Source organism: Carassius auratus, unplaced genomic scaffold (genome assembly GCF_003368295.1).
Source record: "Carassius auratus strain Wakin unplaced genomic scaffold, ASM336829v1 scaf_tig00214632, whole genome shotgun sequence".
Taxonomy (NCBI): Eukaryota; Metazoa; Chordata; class Actinopteri; order Cypriniformes; family Cyprinidae; genus Carassius; species Carassius auratus.
The window spans coordinates 1-13,156 of record NW_020527744.1 but is presented as its reverse complement, the minus strand read 5'-3'; the positions used below and the strand labels follow the sequence as shown (position 1 = coordinate 13,156).

The 13,156-nt window shown below is 36.8% G+C and overlaps 1 long non-coding RNA gene across 1 annotated transcript; it reads left to right on the top strand.

Annotated features, from left to right (window-relative positions):
- Window positions 1–2,927: 2,927 nt before the first annotated feature.
- On the top strand, window positions 2,928–12,377 carry LOC113092513 (uncharacterized). Its single transcript, XR_003287583.1, has 3 exons — window positions 2,928–3,049; window positions 7,952–8,039; window positions 12,250–12,377. It is a non-coding gene; the product is annotated as an uncharacterized LOC113092513 (long non-coding RNA).
- Window positions 12,378–13,156: the final 779 nt, after the last annotated feature.

The following is a 13,156-nucleotide window of genomic DNA, read 5'->3' as shown; positions in this document are numbered from 1 at the left end:
ATTCTTATTATATCATAAAAATACTGAAATATTTTGCTTTATTATTATTATTATTATTATTATTATTATGTATTTTTTATTAAATTGGAGTGATTTATAATTTTTTTTAATTAAATTGGCTTAAATTAAATATATAAATACTAGTAATAATTCTATTATTATTTTGTTTATATGCATTAAGTAATTAAGTGTGTCAGAGCAGTACTTAATGGATCATGTAAAAAATCTTAATGATCTTAAAATTATAATTCCATATTCTTACTTTTGTTTTGTTTTTTGGGAGGAAATTTGACCCAGACATGTTCTTGGACAGGTTTTGTGAGATTCACCCTTGGATTTCTCAGAGCAGAATTCTTTATGGAAATTGACATGTGGTTCTTTTATTTCAGTTATGTGAATTTATAAAGTATGTGTGAAGTTAAAGAGAGCAGAACAGAGAGAGAGAGAGAGAGAGAGTTGGCGTGATCCTGTGCTCTGGACGGTTTGCGTTGACAGGAGTGTGGATCAGATCGATAGTTTGTCCTTGCTGCGTCTCAACGGAAAGATTTCCACATCTCTCTCCCTCCCTCCCTCTCTCTCTCTCTTTTGCTCTTGCTCTCTCAGAGCTGACTTGTATGGAGCCAGAAGAGTCTCAATAAAGATAAATGCACACACTACATTCACATATGCACACACAGGATTCATAGATGCACACACATGATTCATAAATACACACACAAGATGCACAAATGCGCACAAAATTCACAAATGCACACACAAAATTTAAAAAGCACAGATTCACAAATGCATACAAAATTCAGAAATGCACACAAAATTCAGAAATACACACACAATTTAGAAATGCAAACAACATTTACAAATGCACTCAAGATTCACAAATGCACAGGACAAGATTCAGAAATGTATTTCTGATGCACACACACATATATCTTGATTCACAAACTGCTTGCGGTCTGTGAACTTCACTGCATTTGTGTGTGAATTTTGAGACTCCCCTGACTTGGCTGGACACACAAATGCTTTTTTTTAAACAGGGAATGATCAGCAACCAATCAGATATCTCCCTTCTTTTAGCCAATCACAAGAATGCACCCCACGTGGGGGGATTGTTTACTTATAAGCCAATCACATGAACTTGTTCACACAGCAATTGTATTAAATTGTATGAAAATACAGATGTTTATATTACAATTCAGGTTTATTTTTTATTATTTTTTACTAAATATAAATTTAAAAATGTCTCAATACATATAGCCCAGTGACTGCAGAAAAAAAGTTAACCATGGATTCATAAATTTGCAATAGGCTATTATTTCATTTTATTGAAATATTTTATATTATAATATATAATATATCTAAATATTCTTTTGGATGCAATATAGAAGTCACTTTAATTATAATATTCAGTCCCTACATGAAGAGAGAGTCAGTGGTCCGCTGCGAGAGGAAAGTGGCTCTCTGGCTGCGAAAAGTGGGTCTCCGGCTGTCGTTCGCTTAGGAAAGTGAGTTGATCGCTGCGTGAGGAAAGTGAATCGTTCGCTCAACTTCGCTGCTTGAGGGAAGTGAATCGTTCGCTGAGGAAAGTGAGTCGCTCGCTGGGTGAGGAAAGTGAGTCGTTCGCTGCGTGACTCGTGAGGAAAGTGAGTCGCTCGCTGGGTGAGGAAAGTGAGTCGTTCGCTGCGTGACTCGTGAGGAAAGTGAGTCGTTCGCTGCGCAAAGTGAGTCGCCGGCTGTGTGAGGTAAGTGAGTCGTTCGCTGTGGAAAGTGAGTCGTTCGCTGCGTGAGGAAAGTGAGTCGTTCGCTGATTGGCTTATAAGTAAACAATCCCCCACGTGGGGTGCATTCTTGTGATTGGCTAAAACAAGGGAGATGTCTGATTGGTTGCAGATCATTCCCTCTTTAAAAAAAGGCATTTGTGTGTGGAGCCAAGTCAAGGGAGTCTCAAAATTCACACACAAATGCAGTGAAGTTCACAGACCGCAAGCAGTTTGTAAATCAAGATATATGTGTGTGTGCATCAGAAATACATTTCTGAATCTTGTCCTGTGCATTTGTGAATCTTGAGTGCATTTGTAAATGTTGTTTGCATTTCTAAATTGTGTGTGTATTTCTGAATTTTGTGTGCATTTCTGAATTTTGTATGCATTTGTGAATCTTCTGTGCTTTTTAAATTTTGTGTTTGCATTTGTGAATTTTGTGTGCATTTGTGTATCCTGTGTGTGTATTTATGAATTATGTGTGTGCATGTATGAATCCTATGTGTGCATATGTGACTGTAGTGTGTGCATTTATCTTTATTGAGACTCTTCTGGCTCCATAGACTTGACTTTCCCCCTCTTGACACACACCCAGCCTCTCTGTAACCTCTAAAAAAGCTATTTATAAAAGTGTATCTGTACATTAAAAGCCATTAATGGCTCTAAAAGTGAAAGCAATGTGATTTATAAATGATTCCAATTAATCCCCATCTGAATAATTCAACCCGAAGTGCGCAAACAGGATTATCCATCTTCAATTAAACGAGAAAATGGAAACTCCCTTATCCCCTCTCTGTCATGACGTCACAGTCTGCCGAACTTTGCTCGGGTTGACCGTCTGTTTGGCACGTCTGCTGGATGAATCAGAGGAAGTGCGTAATCCACTGGCACCTGTCACAATGTTGACATATCATGTCTTAATAAGCCATAGATTAGGGATTGTAATCAGTGAAGGCAGGCAAGGGCTTATGAAACCTTCTAACTCGTGACGTACTTATAGGTCATGAACTGCTTGTGACCTAAAAACGAGAAACTGATCCAATGATGACGAGCGGCTTGAGATGGGTGGATATGCAATGTCTAATTAAGCAATGTTCATTAAAAATCTTTGGGAAAACACTGCTTTGACATTCTGCATCCCCTTTGTGCTTCACAGGAGGATAAACGCCATGTGCTTCTGGAACGATATCAGGGTGAATAAATGATGACAGGTTTTTTGGATGAACCGTGCCTTTAAAAGTTTGGATGCCTCAAAAAGAGAACGAAAAGAAGGAAATCTGTGTGTGCTGAGGGTAGGATGCTTCAGAAGTCATTTACACATGCACCGTTCAGCCTGAAGCCGCCTGATTCAGGGCCATACGTTTGGCGTCATTCACATGTCACATGCCCACAACACACTCATCCACTCGACAAAAAAACAACAAGCCGGGCTAATTCATACATTCATGAGTTTAGTGGGAAATGGCACTTAAGTCATGCCGTTGTGTTCATTTAGATCCAAACCTTCACAGTTTTTGCCATGATAAAGATCCTAATCATATATGAGAGGCCTAGAGTGGAGTGAGTATATTTAAAGTCCAGCTAGAAAAGGAGTTTGTAGAGAAAAGACAGAAACTTGTCTTAAAGTTAAGAGCGTTCATAATATTTTTATAAGGCCGCCAGTTGAAGATGGCTATGTGAATTTATTGTGTCTATAACATCGTTTCTGTAACTGAAGAACTGACATACGTCTATTATGTCATTCGTAAGTGAACACACGTACAATATTTACAGAAGTTGTCAAGTTAGGCTAATTGTAAGCACAATTAGAAATGTGTTTAATTGTGCAGCCTGATAAATACGTATTTCCTCAATCAATTTAATTCAGCTTTGCTTAAATGCAGAGAGTGAAAGCTGATGATTAATGTGAAAAGTTTGGCTGTGTGTGTGTGTGTGTGTGTGTGTGTGGCCTGCTTGGCAGACCTTCATGAAGGTATACCCTTCACAAACACACCCCACTGTGGCCTGACTCGGTTCATCTCTCTCTCTCACACACACACATTAGAAGATTGACAAAAAAGCACAAGATCAGACTCTAATGCAGCAGGACTAAAGTACAGTATTTTATGCATGTAAGAGTCTTGGGCTTTAGTGCGTGACCTGCAATGTCTTTCCTGAACTTCCGGGATTCCCAACTCAAACAAAACACCACACACACACACACACACACACACACACACACACACACACACACACACACATACACATAGAGAGAGAGAGAGAGAGAGAATTGAGATGCATGCAGTGCTCCTTTCTTCAGGACTCTAGATGTAGATTCACAGATGAAGTGTTGACTCAGGATTGACACAGCATTATATAAATATCTCATCATTGACATTCTGGCCTCATACTGCAGTGTGTAGTGCTTGTTTGTGCAAGAGAATAAGAAAGGGATTTGACTTTTCCTAGCTACAATGCTGGGATGTTGTGGCAGGCTGCCAGTGTGTTGCATTTGCTGTAATGTTCTGGATGGGTCAAGTCCATAGCAAAAACAGTTTAATTCCTGGGGTTAAGGGCTTGTCTAAATCATTAACCCTACATTTGAGCAATAGTAGTGAAACAATATTTGGGCTGCAAGATTAATCAAAATGAAACTAAAATCAAAATCAAAGAGAGTGAACCGTGCCACTGTACTCTTTTTCACAAACGCATTATAAAATTGTATTATTATTATTATTTTTTATTGTAAAATTATTATTAGTTTCTTCTAGGTTTTATTATGTTACTTTATTTTCAAAAACTATTTTTTTAATTTACAGTGAAACAAATGATGACGATAATAATTATTATAATAATCATATTCAAATGAATTTTATTCTAATTAAAAATATTTACCAAATAGTATTAGGTATCTCAAGGATACTAACACTTCTGTAAACAACAAACCTGGAGCTTTTTATAAATCGCAGTCGCAATTTTTATCAGAAAAGATCACAGTTAGATTATTTTCCCCTGATCATGCAGCCCTAGTCTATTTATTTTAATTCTGACCAAAATTTGTTTCTACTCAACCATTTGAAACACAGGCACCCTTCAAATAGAGCATTAATAAGTAATAAAGAGGCTTATTTCTGTTTAAACCTTAAGGACCACTATTAAAGTCAGTGTTGTTACATCAGTTCATTTTAGCATGGTTTAATCCACAAGGACAACCCCATCAAACCGAGCAGCGGATCTCCTCTCTTTCTGAAACACAATAACTGTGTGATTCTCACGTCAATATTTATGAGGCGTGATGGAGCTCTGCTAATAATCTTACTGAGTGTTTTGTCTCATTTTAATGGGATGTCAGGATTTGCTCCTGACCCGTGTGAACTCAAGAGACAGTCAATACTGAAATATGAGCTGTTTTGTCTATGATTTGACGTCTTTATTGAGGTTGTTATCATAGAGGCTGAAGAATGGATTAGACAGTCTAACTCAGGACGTGTCATAGACATCTTTATATTTCTACAGTTTTGTATCCATCCTGCTATAAGAAAACCTTGTAGGAAATTTGTAGAAAATATATTATTATAGTTATTACAGTCAATTGAAATAAAACCATAAAATATTTGTTACTTGAAATAATTGTTAACTGAAATAAAATATTTTGTATTTCTCGTTTTCATTTACTTTATGTACTAAAATAACAAACTAAAACTCAAATGAAAAATATGTAGATATAAAAACAGCAACACATTTTTTTTTAAAAAGGACCGTAAATTTACTAAACCTTTAACTAAAATAAAAGTGCAAAGACTAATTCAAAATAGTAATAGTAAAATGTAATACTATCTCAATTATACTTAAAAAGCACTGGTAAATGTATATCTGGTGAATGTTAATTATGCATGACAAATTTTGGTTACTTTTTAAGATTTTAAAGAAATAATAACTTACATTTTGGTCTGTTTACACACATAATTATTGTGTTGCAGCAGAAGACTTGGACAATGCTGTCACACTTAAGAGAGAGCCAGGGAAGCATTGGCATCGCCATGGTTACCACGCTAAACAGACTTATAATTATGGGATGTAGGGCCCCGGGGGAGGGGCTGCAAAGTAAAACTAATTTATTCACCACGGATACATTGTTCTTCTAAAGCAGACAGAGGGCAAAAGAGAGAGATGAAGGCAAAAAATTGGGGAAATGCCTAGAGAATAAGAGGCAGAGAAGAACGGCTGTAACATATAAACTAGATCTTTGTATATTAGATTAGAAATTCTGATTGTTATTTTATATATTAAAATGTAAGTCATGTTTAAGGAGAGACACCACAGACAGGGTGAACATTTTTTTCATTTATTTGTTTATTTTTACATTTGAAATCGATGCCACCATACTTCACTATTTGATTAATCACAGTTCATTAAGACAATTGTTTTGCATTGCAAGTTTCCTAATATTTATATTTAATTAAGCAAAGGAGAGCATTATTAATTAATTATGAATTAATGTGCATACATTTCCAGAACATTAATCTGAACATTGGATAAAACCATGGATTTTGTTGAGGTGTTAGAGGTAAAGGTTTATACACAAGGGATTTTGGATATCTCTTTTTTTATTACCATATAAATCAGAAACAGCCAGAAGAGAGAGAGAGAGAGAAAAATAATTTTCACCATGTTTTTAGGAATAAAATGATAGATAAATCAGTATGAATTATATATGAACAAACCCCTCTATAAAAACCTTCAGACTAAAACTGTAAAGTTTGGTGAATGTAGGTGCTGCTGAAGTGGACGAAAAAACTTTTAAAGATATGTATTATAATTGAAATCTACAGAGGCAAATAGACAATATTTAATAAAATAAACACTTAAATGTGTATTTTTGGATGTTTTCTTTCAACTAGTCTGATAAAAATACATGTTATGAAAGTAAAACTCCCAAAATCCCAATCCCTTTTGCATGTAGTGTCTTGCTCAGTTCCTCAGGTGTTCTGAGCATTTGTTTGCATGTCGTCGCCTACTGGTCCAAGTACGTTAATTAACATACAGTATATAGATGTTTGTTCATCTTTTCACAGATGACTTGGACATTGTACAGGCAATGAACAGTAAATACTCGCTTTAAACACCCAGTTCTTCCAGTTGGCTGAATTAGACTGAGGGTAATCGCCATGTTGACCTTGCATTTCAGCGATCGATGTGAACATTTAGAGGTGCCTTTCAGAAACTCCAGTGTTTGTGAGTGTGTGTTGGAGCGTGCATAAATGTGTGTTGTTGTGTTTAATTATGTGCATGTGTTTGCATTGTTTAAAGGGTCTTTGTATTTGTTTAGTATTGTGTCTCTAGGGTTGTGTTTGGCGTGTGCTGGTTTTTGCTTACTCAGAGAGATATAAATGTGTGCTTGTCCTTGTATGATTGATTAGTGGCCTTTTCCCCAGACCCTGGCCATTTCACACTTTCTTTAACCACAGATCCACACACACGCTTCTTCAGAAAGATGTGTACAGCATGTTTGTGTTGTTAACTCATTTGACTTACAGTACAAACACGTGTTCTTCTGGAGTAATACTGGAGTAACGTACACTGATTCTAGCACCAGCTTAGGATTGGTTTGAATTTATAATGTCAGTTGTGTTCACAGAAAAGTTTTTTTTTACTGATATAAATTTACTCTCTTTTGGCATTTCATTTTTTATAATGACCTCATAATCTTGAAAATATATTTTATTTTATTTTAGACTGCTATGAATAATGTTGAATGTCTAGATATACATTTACTCTTTTTGTGACATTTTATTTTTTTATAATGAGCTTTAATTTAATTTAATTTAATTTGTATTTACTTATTTGTGTGTATGCGGGGGGGGGGGGCTTGTGCTTTATACCAACCTAAAAATCTGAACTGTTTATGATGTTGATAAATGATATTTGACAACAGAAAAATTTTATGTTACACTGGTCATTCTGAAATAATTTTATGATGGAATAAGCTGTTCCTGTTGTCCTATTTTGTAAATGTTATTATTTCAGTAGACACTATGACATCATCTGTGGGTGGAGCTTAAACTCATGAACTGTGGGGCGTCGCTCGTTAGGGTCTAACTGAGGCTGTTACCATAGTAACTATTTTCAAGACATGCACATTATGTAATATGATCAGTTTTATGTTGTTTGGCCACCAGTGATAAGTCAAGTAATTGGTGCATCTTGTCTTTCAGCAGAGCAAGAAGAAACAGGTTTTTCTCTGTTTCACACCACTAATGACAGACAGCAAACATCTCTCTCATTAACATGACTGGCATCACTGTAAGTTTACTCTTCATGACTGATCTTTTTCTATAATGAGGAAATGTTTAAAATGTTTAGTTAGATGACATTTGCTGCTTGACTAAAGTTACAGTGCTGAAATAACTCAGTTATAGAGTACAGTTCTGGATGATTTTGTGCTGATGCTCCATTGGGTCACCAATCACTGATGGATGGAGGGATGGATGGGTGGGTGGATGGATGGATGGATGGGTGGCTGGATGGATGGGTGGATGGATGGATGGATGGATGGGTGGATGGATGGATGGATGGGTGGATGGATGGATGGATGGATGGGTGGATGGATGGGTGGATGGATGGATGGATGGGTGGATGGATGGATGGATGGATGGATGGATGGATGGGTGGATGGATAGATGGATGAATGGATGAATGGATGGATGGAGGGATAGATGGTTGAATGGATGGATGGATGGATGGGTGGATGAATGGATGGGTGGGTGGATGGATGGAGGGATAGATGGATGAATGGATGGACGGATGGATGGAAGAATGAATGGATGGAGGGATGGATGAATGAATGAATGAATGGATAGATAGATGATGGATGGAGGGATAGATGGATGAATTGATGGATGGATGGATGGATGAATAGAATGTTAGAGGGATGGATAGATGGAGATGCAATAGATGGATGGATGGATTGTGGATGAATGGATTGATAGATAGAATGATTGACAGATGGATGTAGGAATGGAGGAATGGATGGATAGACAGATTATAAATGAAGGAAAAGAACAAAGGATGGGAATGAAAAGATGATAGAATGATGGATGGATATATAAAGTGATGGGTGGGGAGGCAATCGTTGGATGGATGGATGGATGGATTGTGGATGAATGGATAAAGCAGGGATCCTCAAATCTGGCCCACGATATCCTTTTCCTGCAGAGTTTAGCTCTAACCCTAATCAAACAGACCTGTGCATGTTAATCAATGTCTTCAGGATCAATAGAAAATCACAGTAGCTGAGTTTGATCAGGGCTGGAGCTAAACTCTGCAGTGCATTGGTCATCCAGGACAAATTTTTTAGGATCCCTGGGATAGAGTGATGGAAGGATGGTGGATGGATGGATAGAATGATGGATGGATGATGGATGTATGGATGGATGGAAGGTCGATAGATGGGATGATGGATGGATGGATGGCTGGAGAGGCAACAGTTGGATGGATGGATTGAGGATGAATGATAGATAGATAGATGATTGAAAAGAAGTATGGATGGATAGAACAATAGAGGGATAAATGGAATGATGATGGATGGATCGATAGATTGATAGATAGTGCTGAAGCTCCTCCTCCGTGTTTCTGTGATTGAGAGTTCAGTTGGGGATCTTTGTGTGCTGATGCTCCATTGGGTCACCGATCACATAAGTGACCGCTGGAGGTGAGAGGGGGAGTTTTCCTCAAGATTCCTGGCAGGGATGTGATCCGTGTGCGGGGAACATCAGAGCAGCTGCTGCAGCTGTGCGTCGCAGGAAGGGAGTCAGAGCCAAGTGACACTTTCTCTCTGGAACAGTTGTTCTTTTTATCCTTCCTTATGTGACAGATGAGCAGAACCGTCCCTGAAGGCCTCCATCAGTACAGCTTACCCATTCATCTCTCTGTCTCACTCTCTTCGGCCCCCTTTTCCCGTCTCACTATCTGTCACGATCAGCTTGTTCTTCTGTTTGGTGTCATTTTCGGCATAAGTAGTAACACATGCAGAAGCTTCTGCCCTTGCTGGAAGGGTCTAGTGTACAGCTGTCGGATTATTACTGCGTGTGACAGGACAGCGGTGTGATCACTACATTTCTCTTTCTTTCTGTGGATCTCTTCCAAACCTGTGAGCTGCCGACATAGGCAGCATTTTAAGCCATAAGATAGACATATAGACATATAGACAGATAAGACAGATAGACAGATAGACAGACAGACAGACAGATATATAGATAGAGTATTTTTCACAAGAGAAAAACTGGATTTAAAAAATTGGTGTGAGATTATTAAAATCTCAAAGTACATCTGTGAAATGCAAATGTCTCTAACCTGGGAAAACTCGTCCCATCTGAATACTGGGCTGTAGCCGCGCTCCAGACATGAAACCAAACCAGTCTGGAAATTATCCTTTAAATATACTAAGATGGCTAAAATCAAAGGCAGCATCACATTTATCCTTAATAGAGTACTAAAGAGAAATGTTGAAAAAACATCGCCTAAAAACTTGTTTGACCTTATTAAAATGAATCATTGCATGCAATATTTGTGTATGCTGTGTATTTCCTTGCCTCATAAGAGAGTCATTTATAGCTTGAAGCACTGTTTGTCTTGTGGCCTGTTCCAAATCAGTCACCATTTCTTCAGTTAAGATGCTGCCTATGAAGGTAGCTCACCAGGTCTTGGAACAGATCCGCTGTGTGTGTGTGGTGTGTGTGTCGTCGGACCTGTCCAGTCATCCTGCATAACTCCAGTCTTTTATCAATGATGTTCCCTGCTGTTAAGACACAACACACACTCCATCACTGTCACTTCCTGTGAGTGTGTGTGAGCGTGGCATCATAGCCCACGTTTCCACGCTTCAGCTTACTGCGATTAACAATCAGTCTTTACCGATGTGTGTGATAACGGCTAACGGCCCAGGGGCTCTAACACCGTCGTTTGGGGAGGTGTTAAGGCTGTTAAAGCACCTGTTTAAGCACAGCGTGTGTGTGTGTGTGTGTGTGTGTGATCGCTGTATCAAGACATCACGCTCAGCCCTCAGGCTGTTCCTGTAGACACAGGAGATCCCCCAGCGCACCTGCTCTAGTGCCAAAACACACACTTGCACTCTTTCCTCTCTCTCACATACACAGTGAGACTGTCTCCAGTCTCATTTTATAATGGCCCATAATTTAATGAATATCAAAACAAGATTATTATAGTTAACTAAAACTAAAACCATGGAAATAAACTGAAATAAAATAAAATAAGATTCAAATAAATACTAATACAAAATGTTAATAAAACAATAATAATATAAAATCTCAGTGATCATGGGAGAATGGAGTTATTTTTTTATATTTACAATTTGAAAAATATTTCTTCATGGTGTATCAAAAAAATTAAATTATATTATCTTTTTCATTCATAATGTTATATTATTTTAAATACTATAGTGTATTTTTTACAGTATTGATACACCATATTCCGTACTGCCTTTCATGTACACAAAATAAAGCATGCTATTTTTTCAAAAGACCTAATTTCAACATCAGTTTGTGAAATCAAAAAGTTGCATTTACAATATTGCATTTACAGTACAGTTGCATCACAATATTTTCTGCACTATAGCGTAAGCATACTAGAAATCGATGCAACTGTGCAAAATACTGTTTATGAATTGCTTTATTTTATTGTTAGCTATATATATACGAGGAGAGTGAGAGAAATAGATTGTTTCAAAGCATCTTCAGGAAATATTAGTTACATTTTACTTGAAAATAAAATTAGTTTACAGTTGCACCATTAGTAAAATAATGATTTATGCACTTTGCTGAATTTTTCTGTAGAGGAATATATATATATATATATATATATATATATATATAATATATATATATATATATATATAATATATATATATATATATAAAATAAAAAAAATGCAAGCCTAACATCTGTGCATTGAAAACTACCATTAAAAGTGCATTACTGTAAATGTGATTTTTTTTTTTTAGTTCAATTATTTTCTTTTGTGATCAACAGCAGTTTAATTGAAGAGGAAAATTTCTTTAAAGAAGAACAAAAGACAAATTTTGATGTGTGACGGCCTACATCTGTTAAACATTTGTATAAGGATGGGTATTCTGTAATTTTTCTGTTTTGGTTTACAAAATATGCTTGAATATTATTAATAGTGCTTCTCTTCAGTCTAACATTGTTCAAAGGAGACGTTTGATCTTCACTGAATTCTAAGGGGAATCTACTGTGTTTTTTTGTCCATGTTTTCTGTAATTACTCACCATATTTGTTTTTTGCTTGTCTTCTTGTCTGTGAACCTCTCCAATCTTTTCCTCCACACGCACGCTGAGATCTTAAGCAAAGACTTTGAGTGATTTTTTGCTCATGGCAGGTGTTGATAAGTGTCATTGTGTCAAAATGCTTCAAAAATGACTTGGGATTTAAAAGTTCTTTTGCTATTTTTCTTTAACACTTTCTTTTATTTGTAACAGGTCTGAACACCAAACTACGGCGAGAAGTTCAACACTTAAAAGTTTGTGTTGTGCATATCCTGTTTCGTGTGGGTGTGAAGAAAGGCTGTTGTGACTGTGTGACATCCATCCACAGTAAGACAGCAGCATCTAGCAATCAGAAACCAGCAATTAGTTCACGCTATAAATCAGATATCATCTATATATTGGTGAAGATTTTGTTATTTTTATTTATTTTGTCAAGGTTTTGTTGTAATCCATGCTTTATTTGGACATTAAAGATATAGTTTACACAAAAAGGGAAATTAGCTGAAAATTTGACCAGGCCAAACAAGATGTCAATGAGTTTGTTTCTTCATAAGATTTGGGAGAAATGTAGCATTGCGTCACTTGCTTACAGAGTAGTGGATGGGTGCCGTCAGAATGAGTCCAAACAGCTGATAAAAACATCACAATAATCCACAAGTGATCCAAACCACTCCAGTTCATCAGTTTATGTCTTGTAAAACCAGAAGCTGTGTGTTTGTAAGAAACAAATCCATCTTAAAGACGTTTAAACTTTTGTCACTTCTGGCTAAAATATGAGTCCATAATCCATTATAACTCTTCTCCAGAGACAAAGTCCATCTCCTGTTGTCCTCTTACATCAGAACCCACCCAAATATTTGTTTAGAATGGTTTTGAACTGTTTTGACTAATAAACAGTGCATGATTTGTGCAGATTTCTCTCCTGATTCAGATGAAAGCAATATTATGGCTAGAACATTATAAAATGCCTTTATAATGGATTTGTTTCTTTTAAACACTTTTGGCTTCACAAGATGTTAACTGATGTAATGGAGTGTTGTCGATTATTTGTGGATCATTATGATGTTGTTATCAGCTGTTTGGACACCATTCTGACGGACCCATTCACTGCAGAGCATCA